This window comes from Helianthus annuus, chromosome 8 (assembly GCF_002127325.2).
Source record: "Helianthus annuus cultivar XRQ/B chromosome 8, HanXRQr2.0-SUNRISE, whole genome shotgun sequence".
Taxonomy (NCBI): domain Eukaryota; kingdom Viridiplantae; phylum Streptophyta; class Magnoliopsida; order Asterales; family Asteraceae; genus Helianthus; species Helianthus annuus.
Window position 1 is genome coordinate 107,759,761 of NC_035440.2, and position 11,739 is coordinate 107,771,499.

The following is an 11,739-nucleotide window of genomic DNA, read 5'->3' on the forward strand; positions in this document are numbered from 1 at the left end:
AAACTACAGGGGTTAACTGTGTCAACATGTTTAATAATACCTCTGAGTGACCCTTTAACGTTCCAAAGACTTTGTAACGGTATTATACCCCCACAAAAATAATATATATGAATTTCGCGGAGTTTCGATATGAAACGAGAAAGTTACGATCGAATTCGTAGAAGAAGGGTTAAAAGCGTCAACAATGAAAGTTAAGGCTTTCAGAATAATTAAATAAATAAACCGGGGACTTAATAATGCGGGTAAATAACACGAGGCCCCTATCGGTAAATAACCGAGGGCCAAACCGCAAAGTTACCCCTTCAAAACCGAAAGGTCAGGCGAATCGTTACGAAAGATTTCGTTATTAATGGCCAGATTCTGTAATCATTACAAAAAGATTTAAAAATCCTGAAATCTTAACCTTAGGCGACCCGCGTGAAGGTTAAGGATTAGTTGAGGCGGGCCGCGAGCCTCCTTTGTTTCGCGTCTGTTATTTGATCTTTAGGCGACCCGCATTAAAATGCATGGGAACTCCCATGCGGGCCGCGTAAAGTGCCCAGATGCAGAATGGTTGTAACTACTTGGCTTTTGGAGCTTTTGAACGATCATGAGCCAATAAATGAGGCATGGGCACCCTACAATTGACCCATAACACTTAGGGGACATCTACCCATCACCCCTGACCTGTTGTAGGTGTTGTAATGATCATACATCCTTGACATTGGCTATAAATACCAAGGTTATGAGCATATGTTTACCACACCTCAAACAACACCTCTCTGATCATTCTAAGTGCTCCCAAGCATTCTCTCCTGCTCCATAAGCAAGAACACAACCTCTGTAAGTGATCTAACCCTTTGTGGTGTCACATTTCCTTAGTTATAGCTCATAAACGCAACCGTCGTAACTAGCGGTTGTCATTGCAATATCTTGCAAATGGTTCAGTCTTATGACGAATCAAAAGTGGTTATGAGTTGGTATTTATGTGGGTAATAAACCTCTAAAATGGTTCCCCCTGATCACCACTCTAACTATGTCAAATGTCGAGTCAAACGTGCGGTTAAAAAGTCAACAGAAAGCTATTTTAGCGATTTATGCATAATCTGCAAAATATATGTTATGGAACCTGTTTTGACAATCATAAAACATGATAATAAGTATATAAACCTGTTTGCGCTCGTTTGAATCGATCATTCACTATATTGAACCGGTTCGGAGTCGAAAGTCGCATAAGTTTGACTTTTGCTTTGACTTCAGTTCTGACCCGTTTTAGTGAGGTATAAATATACCTTAGGACTCTCTTAGGACCGGGTCACATGTTGGTATACGCCTCTGTGGTCGGTTCATGAGTTATCCGAGTCTTTTACGTATTTCCGTCATTCGCCTAAAAGTTGACCGTAACGGCCTTTTAAAATTAAAACGAGTATTTCGGACACGTGAACGAACCAAAACCTTGCTTATTAAATTATAAGCATGTCCTTAAAGTTTCACGTCAATCCGAGGTCTAGAATGAGAGTTATGCTAAAAGGCGCACTTTTAAGAAAGTTTTGTAAGTAACGGCGCAATTAGCATAACGCCCATCTAACCCAAGTTTTCGTCACCAAAACTTTTACCCACTGTGGTAAAATAATATTTTGGGAATTTTAAAGATTTTTAATAATTTTTACCTTGCTCATAACCTGCGGTTATGGCTACGGTTCGGTTAATACCGAATATGCCCTTTTTGGCCAAAACGGGAGTTCTACAAGGTCTTTTGACCCGATTCCAGTTGCCACTGATTTTAAATAATAAATAAAGTATTTTAAACTTTATAAACTGTTCGGGAAACTCAGATTTCCTGTAGAACTCGAAAAGCCCTTTTAAAGTCTTTAAAATGACCGAAAAGCCCCTTCGGGGCATAATATAAACTTAAACTCGTTACGGGCATCACGGAAGGTATCCTACTGATACCAAAATACTTTTAAGGCATATTGACTTATGAAATAAGCGTACGACTCTTATGGTTAACCGTATCGCCTATTTGCGCACACGGTACGGCTCATGGAACTAGTTTTCGTGCAATAGCCGATATGGGTCAAATTATATTAATTGAACCCCAAAATCCAGAGTATGAACTATAAACCCGTATAAAACAAGTCACTAAACTTGTTGGGTCCAAATCATACTCCATTCTCGGTTTTTCGCCTTTTCGTGCGAATTAACCATATCTATATATCGGAATCAACCGGTTTAAGCTACGGCTAATACAAGGACCGTTAGGATTCTAAGAGGTTAATTAAAACCTTCGTTCCAGATTAGGAGCCCCAGTAAAAGCTATCGGTGACTTGATCTAAATTAAGGATTAATACTTGCAAAGGTAAATACTTTAACTTATTTCCCCTATATGGGCTTGGGTTACGGTATATTAATACCGCTTGATTGAGCATTATATAATTCCATCGCTTAGGTGGTTAATTGATTAAATATGATCGGCTCATTTAAACAGTTTTGTTGCTTATAAGCCTTTGGGGGGTTTAATGACCGTTGTCCCGGATATCCTCGGCATCATTTTACGAAATGGCCACGACCATCGACATCCCGGTGTAGGCGTACACCCGGTATAAAGTGTCGACATTAAAATTAAAAGACGTAGCCGTTGGTTTTTATACTACGGTTTTACGCAAACGTGGTGTGTCTATAAATCTTTAACCCGGCACGACCCGGGCTACTGAACGCATAAAAGAACATGTAAAACGTTCACAAGATCATTATGAATTTTCCCAAGTTATAAAAGAGTTTGTGCCTTGTGCATTCAAATCAATTTTAATAAACATTTTCAAATGTGTCAGTTGAATGTATTTACCAGTGTAAACTGACGTATTTTCCCCAAAAAGATTAAGTGCAGGTACCTAAACGTAATTGGCTGGTATTAGCTCCCTAGCGTCGGGATAAGCCTCGCAAGCTTGATTGCAGTATCTAATGGAACAATACTTTACCTTTATTTACGATCCACTGTGGATATTCAACTTCTGTAATACGTTGATATTATCACCCGAGGTTGAAATATATATATTTATCTTATGCTTCCGCTGTGCATTATATAATTGTGTGGTTTGACTATATTGTTGCCAACGTCGTCACGGTAATCCCCCACCGGGCCCACCGGTGAGACACGTGGAAATCGGGGTGTGACAGGTTGGTATCAGAGCCAACATTGAGTGAATTAAACACTATCCTATTGTGTTTAATCTCAGTGACACAATTGCACATACTTGAGTCTAGACAATAACTTAGGACAAATTCGGATTTTTACTCCTTTTTGTCTTTATTTTTCGATTTGATTTTTAATAAGTTTTGGAGCAGGAAAATGCCACCTGTTATATTCCGAGGAAGAGGAAGGGGACGTAGAGGCCGAGGAGAAATCGTGACACATCACGATAACGAGGCTGGACCATCTGGTACAAGACATCCTTCGATGACAAGGAGCGAAGAACCACAACGACGAAGAGATCTTTACGAACCAGCGAGGCATTCCACTTCGCACAGCTCGACGCCGTCCTACCGGCACTCCTTTGGGCCAGATTCAGAAAATAATCCCAACAACCCACAACCTTCCTTCATACCTCTGCAACGTTCGGTTTCGCACCGAAACTACGACGACCCTAGTCCCTACTACATAGGTCAGTTCAATCCGGCTGACTACATACAGGAACCTTCAGGTTTTGTTCCACTAGGGCCTCAAGACCATTTTTCTGAAGATCCCATGGAGGAAGATGAGGATCCAACTGAACCAGCTCGTGGTACGCCCACGCATCCGATGGAAGTATCTGATGGATCTTCATATCATGGTCCGCAGTATCAAGGCCCAGACAGCTTTATGGCCTTGTTTGACCGACATGAGTGGTACAACACACCATCTCATCAGACATCGCAACCGAGACATCCACAGGATCCCTCTGAGGATTCACGCTTTGAGGCAGTTACGCCACCACCTCCGCCACCGGCACAACCAGTAATACCTGATCCGCCGAGGCGTAGGAGGACAAATGCTCGTATGTCTACACGAGGAGGAGGAGGTATCCACTTCAGCACTCCTCGACATTCAAGTAGTAGCCACTATCCGCCGCTACAAGAAGAAGGACCTTCAAGTCCTATACAGGAGGCAAACTCCGCACCTACTGCACGAAATTCGCCACCATTTGGGTATGACCAACCCATACCAGCTTACACAGGTCCAACGGCTTACAACCCGTTTGAACCATCACAAGCACAATACAACTACGGGTATGAGCGCGACCCATATGTGGTGTCGGCTAGATATAATGCGCGCTACCCTGACGGAGCACATGGAAACATGGGACCACCGGACTACTCAGCTCATGGGTATCCAATACCTCCCAGACCTCCAGTTCCGCATCAAGCGCCACAACCACGATTCTCTCCTCCTGAACAGGAAGAAATACTCCATCGACTAGATCGAGTGGAGAGAGAGTTCGAGGAAGAGAAGAAAAGCCACCGAGGATTTCTCAAGGGCTTGGCGAACCTACTAAAGGGCAAAAAGAAGAAACGTGACCACTAGCCCTTAATAGCTGTACTACTGTAACTTCTACTTTAAAATAAGTCCCTGTGTGGACAACTTATCATATTTCAGTCCCTACGTGGACTTATCTTTAGTCCTTGCATGGACGCCTATCTTGTATTAGTCCCTGCGTGGACTTGTTACTTATTTAAAAAAAAAAAAAAACCTCTCTGGAGGTATGTACTATTTGAAAGACCCGTTTAGGGCAATATGTAATTGTATTTGTGATTTTTGGAATGTATGTTGTGAGTTTTGTTTTAATATATATAAAAATAAATCAAAACCATTCCTTTTATATTGATCTGCCTAAATAAAGAATCTTAAAAGGGTGAAACCTAGCTTGGGGTCTTTTAAGATCTAGTCAAGATGGTACGACCTAACTGAAAAGATTCTGATTCCCTGTTAACCTCTGTACGCATGTTAACATTCATGGCAGATGTGATTCGTTATAATCACGCAAGTCATTCTTATACAATAATCCTTTAAGGATTTCAAAACCCAACTAAATGATTTATAAATCGTGGGTTAAATCACCAATGAAGGTGATCAATATTATAAAGACATCCATTAGTGATGCAATGCCTACGGGCCAGTATTATAAAGACATCCATTAGTGATGCAATGCCTACGGGCCAGAATTATTAAAACATCCACTAGTGATGCGGTGCCTACGGGCCAGAATTATTAAAACATCCATTAGTGATGTAGTGCCTACGGGCCAATATTATTAAAACATCCATTAGTGATGTAGTGCCTACGGGCCAACCATATTAAAACATCCATTAGAGGTGTAGTGCCTATGGGCCATAATAGTTGTCTTATAAAGACAAAAGGCAGTGGTAGTCTATGACTCTCTGTCAGAAAGAGATAAAGGAACTACGGTTCAAATCTCTATGCCTTTGATTCTATGAAATCTCGGCTAATATTATAAAACATCATCATGATTAGGCTTTATGCCGCCAACACTATTTATATAGTTGAAATATGATATATTCAAATCCTAATATTTAATGAAATAAAAAGTTAACCAAATATGGTCTCTGTACCATGGTTGACAAATTGTCATAAAAGACAATCATATAATAATCTCCTAAATTAAAATTTTGTTATCTTCTGTAACAGATTCAAGTTACAATGGCGGATCCCAATGGAGAGAACAGCCACACAAACGAAGATGACTATGACAATGCGTCAGTACATTTGACAGGCGCACAGCTAAAGGCTCTGATTGACAATGCTGTCCAGGCAGCTATTGATCGTCAAAATACTGAGTCTCAAGGCAGAACTGTGTCAAAACCACCCTCTAAACCAAAGACACACTCCAAACCACCCTCTGAACCCAAGAAAGACGACGTCAAGCACTCGTCTACTGAGCACAGCGTTCATCGCGATAGAGAATATACTGATGCGTCAAGTGCTAACGGTTGCACCTACAAATACTTTGTATCATGTAAGCCCCGTGAATTTACAGGGGAGAAAGGTGCGGTTGACTGTATCACCTGGCTAGACGAGATGGACACGATTGTGGACATCAGCGGGTGCGCTGAGAGGGACGTGGTTAAGTTTGTGTCCCAGTCATTCAAGGGCGAGGCCCTGGCATGGTGGAGAGCTCTGGTGCAGGCTTCAGGTAAGTCTGCCTTGTACAAAATGTCATGGGGGGAGTTTATTACCCTCATAAAAGAAAACTACTGCCCTCAGCACGAGGTTGAGAAGATTGAGGCAGATTTTGTCTCACTAGTGATGACAAACCTGGATTGTCAAGCATATCTGACAAGTTTTAACACTATGTCACGCCTGGTGCCATATCTTGTGACACCAGAACCTAGAAGGATTGCCCGTTTCATTGGGGGCTTAGAGCCGGCGATCAAGGCCAGTGTAAAGGCCTCTAGGCCAACGACCTTCAGGTCAGTTACTGACCTCTCCTTGTCTCTTACACTTGATGCTGTCCGTCTGAGGGCACAAAGGAGCAAGGAGGCTGAAAAGCGAAAGCGTGAGGATGATACCTCACGAAAGCCTGGGAAAAAGCACCGTGGAAACGGTGAAGGCAAGAGAGGGTCGGAGGCAAAGAAGGAGGGGCAAGCTGATGGAAGACCTCACTGCAAGGTCTGCAAGAAACCTCACTCCGGGAAGTGTAGGTTTGCGTCTGGTTCACAGTCGCAATAAAGGACTCCACCCTGTGGGCTATGCAAGTCCAAGGATCATAAGACAGTGGAGTGCAAGAAGATAAAGGATGCAACCTGCTATAATTGTAACGAAAAGGGGCACATAAAGAGTAATTGCCCGAAGTATGCCAAGAAGGCGGAAGAAACGAAGAAATCAAATGCGAGAGTTTTTCGCTTGGATGCAAAGGAAGCGGTTAAGGACGACAATGTGCTTACAGGTACTTTTCTCGTAAATAATATATTTGCAAGAGTACTGTTCGATTCTGGCGCTGATAAATCCTTTGTAGAACAGAAATTTTGCCAACTACTAAATATGCCAATCAAAACCCTTGACGTGAAATACGAAGTAGAGTTAGCAGACGGCACGATAGAAACCGTCTCTACTGTTATAGAAGGATGTGAAATATCCATTAGGAACCATTCTTTTCCTTTATCTCTACTTCCTTTCAAACTTGCGGGTTTTGACATTGTGCTAGGCATGGACTGGTTATCCCGTAACCAGGCCCAAATCATTTGCGGTAAAAGGCAAATAGTTTTAAAAACTCCGAGTGGTGAATCTCTTACCATTCGAGGTGATACGCATTACGGATTGCCCGAAGACGTATCTATGCTGAAAGCTTCAAGGTGTTTGAACAGAGGCTGTGTAATTTACATGGCTCAGGTGATAATTGAAGAACCAAAGCCGAAGATCGAGGATCTTCCTGTCATTTCTGAATACCCCGAGGTTTTTCCTGAAGAACTACCTGGTTTGCTACCAGATAGACAAGTGGAGTTCAGAATTGACATCATTCCTGGAGCAGCTCCGATAGCCAGAGCACCTTACAGATTAGCGCCAACGGAAATGAAGGAACTGAGGACCCAGTTGGATGAACTGCTGGCGAAAGGTTTTATCAAACCTAGTTCATCTCCCTGGGGAGCTCCTGTACTATTTGTAAAGAAGAAGGACGGATCAATGCGGTTGTGCATCGACTATAGAGAATTAAATAAAGTTACCATAAAGAATAGATATCCTTTACCAAGGATCGATGATCTATTCGATCAGCTGCAAGGAGCAAGCTACTTCTCCAAGATCGACTTAAGGTCGGGCTATCATCAACTAAGGGTCAGAGATGAAGATGTACACAAGACTGCATTTAGGACTCGTTATGGTCATTACGAGTTCCTAGTGATGCCTTTTGGGCTCACAAATGCACCGGCTGCGTTCATGGATCTCATGAATCGCGTGTGCAAGCCGTATTTAGATAAATTCGTCATAGTCTTCATCGACGATATCCTTATCTATTCCAAGAACCAAGCTGACCACGAGAAGCACCTCCGTTGCATTCTCGAATTACTACAGCGTGAGAAACTCTACGCCAAATTCTCGAAATGTGAATTCTGGCTACGAGAGGTCCAGTTTTTAGGACACGTTGTGAGTGAGCGTGGTATCCAAGTGGATCCCGCTAAGGTAGAGGCAGTCATGAACTGGCAAGAGCCAAAGACGCCTACCGAGATTCGTAGTTTCCTGGGATTAGCAGGATACTACCGGAGATTTATTGAAAATTTTTCAAGGATTGCTGCGCCCTTAACTTCCTTGACCAAGAAGAAAGAAAAGTACATTTGGGGCCCAAAGCAGCAAGAGTCCTTTGAAATACTGAAGCAGAAGCTGAGCAACGCACCTGTGTTAACCTTACCTGAGGGTACAGATGAATTCGTAGTTTACTGCGATGCATCACACACGGGCATGGGGTGTGTGCTTATGCAAAAGGGCAAAGTGATTGCCTATGCTTCAAGGCAATTAAAGGTGCATGAAAAGAATTACACCACCCATGATTTGGAGTTGGGTGCCGTTGTATTTGCACTAAAGTTGTGGAGGCACTACCTTTATGGTATTAAATTTGTGATTTATTCTGATCACAAAAGCCTCCAGCACCTGTTCAACCAGAAGGAATTGAACATGAGACAGCGCCGTTGGATGGAAACCCTGAATGATTATGACTGTGAAATCAGGTACCATCCCGGCAAGGCGAATGTAGTCGCCGATGCATTGAGCAGGAAAGAAAGGGTAAAACCCATTCGAATCAATGCCAAGAGCATTGAAGTTAAAAATAATTTGATGGAAAGGATATTAGCTGCGCAGCGTGAGGCTGTGTTGGAAGCTAATTATCCTAATGAAAAGCTGGGAGTAACTGAGGAGCAGTTGACTCTTAGCAAGGATGGAATTCTTAGACTAAATGGACGTATATGGGTTCCAGTTTACGGAGGACTACGTGATGTTGTTCTCCAGGAAGCCCATAGTTCCAAATACTCAGTCCATCCTGGTGCTGACAAGATGTACCAAGACTTAAAGGCAAATTATTGGTGGATAGGCTTGAAAAAGTCTGTAGCCGCCCATGTAGCAAAGTGCTTGACTTGTGCTCAAGTCAAAGCCGAGCACCAAAAGCCATCTGGCTTGCTACAACAGCCTGAACTTCCCGAGTGGAAGTGGGAATGTGTAACTATGGACTTCATAACCAAGTTACCCAAAACCAGGAAAGGAAACGATACAATATGGGTCATAGTCGATAGGCTGACTAAATCAGCTCATTTTCTACCCATCAAGGAGACATACAGCTCCGATATGTTAGCCCAACTATATGTTGATAAGATTGTAGCCTTACACGGCATACCTATGTCTATTATCTCCGACAGGGATACTAGATACACATCTCATTTCTGGAAAAGTTTCCAGCAATCTTTGGGCACGCGTTTAAACTTTAGTACGGCTTACCATCCACAGACGGACGGTCAAAGTGAGCGTACTATCCAAATGCTGGAAGACATGCTTCGTGCATGTGCCATCGATTTAGGTGGTAACTGGGATAAAAACCTACCCCTGATCGAATTCTCCTATAATAATAGCTACCACACCAGCATAAAGGCTGCGCCTTTTGAGGCATTATATGGTAGGAAATGCAGATCGCCTGTTTGTTGGGCGGAAGTAGGAGAGGTCCAATTATCGGGACCAGAGATTGTTTTCCAGACGACGGACAAGATTGTCCAGATCCGGGAACGTCTCAAGGCTGCCCGCGATAGGCAGAAGAGCTACGCTGATCCAAAGCGTAAGGATTTTCACTTCGAAGTGGGTGAAAAAGTATTACTTAAGGTGTCACCCTGGAAGGGGGTGATGCGTTTCGGCAAGAAGGGCAAGCTGAGTCCGAGATACATAGGGCCTTTTGAGGTTATTGAACGAGTCGGATCAGTTGCCTATAAACTGAACTTGCCTGAAGAGCTCAATGGAATTCACAATGTGTTCCACATCTGCAATCTCAAAAAGTGCTTCGCCGACGAGTCGTTGGTGATTCCACACACAGATGTGCATATAGATGAGAGCTTAAAATTTATAGAAAAACCTTTGTCGATTGAAGATCGACAGGTGAAGAAGCTTCGCAGAAAGCACGTACCGATTGTAAAAGTCAAATAGGATGCTCGTAGAGGTCCTGAATATACGTGGGAAGTCGAAGCTACAATGAAAGAAAAATACCCCTATTTATTTGAGTAAATCTCGGGTCGAGATTTATTTTAAGGGGGTGAGGATGTAAAACCTCGAAATTTTTGTGTCCAATGATGTGTTAACACGTGTCATTGTATACACGTGGCATCTATAATAAATAAAGGACTAATTTTGACAAACCTTGAAAGTATATAAATTCGGGGGTTATAAAATGTCAACAAGGGTAAATATACTGTATAGTATCCCTAAATAATGCTTAAACCTTCAAACGAATAAATTATAGATCGTACAAAAACAAAACGCGGAAGAAAGTGAGAGATTACAAACTACAGGGGTTAACTGTGTCAACATGTTTAATAATACCTCTGAGTGACCCTTTAACGTTCCAAAGACTTTGTAACGGTATTATACCCTCACAAAAATAATATATATGAATTTCGCGGAGTTTCGATATGAAACGAGAAAGTTACGATCGAATTCGTAGAAGAAGGGTTAAAAGCGTCAACAATGAAAGTTAAGGCTTTCAGAATAATTAAATAAATAAACCGGGGACTTAATAATGCGGGTAAATAACACGAGGCCCCTATCGGTAAATAACCGAGGGCCAAACCGCAAAGTTACCCCTTCAAAACCGAAAGGTCAGGCGAATCGTTACGAAAGATTTCGTTATTAATGGCCAGATTCTGTAATCATTACAAAAAGATTTAAAAATCCTGAAATCTTAACCTTAGGCGACCCGCGTGAAGGTTAAGGATTAGTTGAGGCGGGCCGCGAGCCTCCTTTGTTTCGCGTCTGTTATTTGATCTTTAGGCGACCCGCATTAAAATGCATGGGAACTCCCATGCGGGCCGCGTAAAGTGCCCAGATGCAGAATGGTTGTAACTACTTGGCTTTTGGAGCTTTTGAACGATCATGAGCCAATAAATGAGGCATGGGCACCCTACAATTGACCCATAACACTTAGGGGACATCTACCCATCACCCCTGACCTGTTGTAGGTGTTGTAATGATCATACATCCTTGACATTGGCTATAAATACCAAGGTTATGAGCATATGTTTACCACACCTCAAACAACACCTCTCTGATCATTCTAAGTGCTCCCAAGCATTCTCTCCTGCTCCATAAGCAAGAACACAACCTCTGTAAGTGATCTAACCCTTTGTGGTGTCACATTTCCTTAGTTATAGCTCATAAACGCAACCGTCGTAACTAGCGGTTGTCATTGCAATATCTTGCAAATGGTTCAGTCTTATGACGAATCAAAAGTGGTTATGAGTTGGTATTTATGTGGGTAATAAACCTCTAAAATGGTTCCCCCTGATCACCACTCTAACTATGTCAAATGTCGAGTCAAACGTGCGGTTAAAAAGTCAACAGAAAGCTATTTTAGCGATTTATGCATAATCTGCAAAATATATGTTATGGAACCTGTTTTGACAATCATAAAACATGATAATAAGTATATAAACCTGTTTGCGCTCGTTTGAATCGATCATTCACTATATTGAACCGGTTCGGAGCCGAAAGTCGCATAAGTTTGACTTTTGCTTTGACTTCAGTTC